At 35.1% G+C, this 1,727-nt stretch overlaps 1 long non-coding RNA gene across 1 annotated transcript; it reads right to left on the bottom strand.

Moving 5' to 3' along the window:
• Nucleotides 1-968: 968 nt before the first annotated feature.
• On the bottom strand, nucleotides 969-1,721 carry LOC109590714 (uncharacterized). The gene is made up of 3 exons (XR_002189469.1): nucleotides 1,614-1,721; nucleotides 1,256-1,310; nucleotides 969-1,164 (listed from the first exon to the last, which is right to left on the bottom strand). It is a non-coding gene; the product is annotated as an uncharacterized LOC109590714 (long non-coding RNA).
• Between the last annotated feature and the right edge of the window lie 6 nt (nucleotides 1,722-1,727).

Genomic DNA, 1,727 nt, shown 5'->3' with positions numbered 1-1,727 from the left:
ATAAATCTTCAAGCTCAACTCTCTCCCACTTATTTTTACCATCAATGGATATTCTTGTTGCCTGAACAGCAGGACAAGCTATTGGTGTACTATTATCATTCTCAGGTGGTGGCTCATTAAGTAGGAGGTGTTGTGAACATGTTTTACCAGCTCCAGGTGCACCATGCATATTGATACGAGTGACTTTCAGCACAACTTTTCCTTCTTTTAGCCATTTCTCTATTTTTCCTGAAAATAGATGACATAGTCATTTAATAGTTAAAGCACTACTATAAAAAAATAGTGCCCTAGTTCACCATACATGCATGACACTATATGCTTTCATACATTGTATACACCTCACCCTTGCTAGTTCTCTGTGGACCAATGAAGTACGTGTATACTCACAAATATTACATCTACACAGTCTACACTCCCACTAGTCAATTGTGATAATACATACTGTATGAAAATATTGGTGGGTAATTAACATTAGCAGATTTGGCAGTTGCAGTGAGCATCTGCCAATATAAAATATAGACCTCGCGGCTCCTTTGAGTGACGTCAAATATATACGATATCATACTATATACCTGGCTTTATTTTAGTGTCTGGGTTGAATTCTTCAATCACTTCCTATACAATAATATAATAATAACTGATTTTGTCACAGTGCTAGTTTATCAAGGTGCATATAAGGTGAGTTTAACAGTAGTGATAATAGTAAAAGCCACAAAATGACAGCCCACAATCATGACAAAAATTTGAGTATAGGTAACTTGATAAAAATTACTTGTAAGGTATGACCTCTAGTTTATTCAGGTGTATCAAACAGTTTGTGAGTCAACTTAATTCTTACCTCAATATCATGTCCTCCTAATAGTGATGGATCACAATATTTATCTCTAATGTAACTAGCAATGTGATGCTTTCCTTCTTTATCCAGTGCTGTAGCTAATGATGACCAACTGGGACCTCCTTTCTCTCTCACTTTATCTTTTCCTCTTAACCAGGCAGACATACACTGTCTGAAGCACTTCTTAAAGTCTCCATTATTATCTTCATAGATGCCTTCTAGTGTTGGCTGATAGAGTCCTAGCTGAAGACCAAGATCATGCCATATATGGCAAGGTAAATGGTTGAGTATTGTTAGCTCTTCAATGACAATATCAAGATCTTTAATATCTATAAAAATAATAATTAATAATGTGTATATACACAGTACGGTCTACACTCCCACTACTTGACAATTGTGATAGTACATATTATAACATACCTAGCTTTATTAGAGTCGATGGTGTCTTGAATTCTTTAGTTATTCCAATCACTTCCTACACAATAATAATAATAATAATATAACCGAGCATTAAGGTGGTATACTGTATAGCTAGTAATTTTGGAGGGGCATGATTTTGGCAAAATTTGTGGTCATGTGCCATTGAGCAAAAGGTCGAAATGGTGGGTTTATTTTTGACAAAAAGGCAAAACTTCCTCCCTCCAGCTGTACTGTACACTGTACATCAGCTGAAAGGTGAGTTTAACACAATTATGACAAAGACTGATTCATTTTGATAAGAAATTAAGATAATGACCTTTTGATTGTATTAATGTATCAAACAGTTAATAATTCTTACCTTAATATCACGTCCTCCTCATAGTGACAGGTTACTAATATCTGATAATGATTCATCAGCTAGGATCTCCTTCAATCCTGTACGTCTAGTACCAGTAGCATTTACTAAAAACTC

This window comes from Amphimedon queenslandica, unplaced genomic scaffold (genome assembly GCF_000090795.2).
Source record: "Amphimedon queenslandica unplaced genomic scaffold, v1.1 AMPQUscaffold_9600, whole genome shotgun sequence".
Taxonomy (NCBI): domain Eukaryota; kingdom Metazoa; phylum Porifera; class Demospongiae; order Haplosclerida; family Niphatidae; genus Amphimedon; species Amphimedon queenslandica.
The sequence above is the reverse complement of the archived record's forward strand: the minus strand, read 5'-3'. Positions and strand labels throughout refer to the sequence as shown.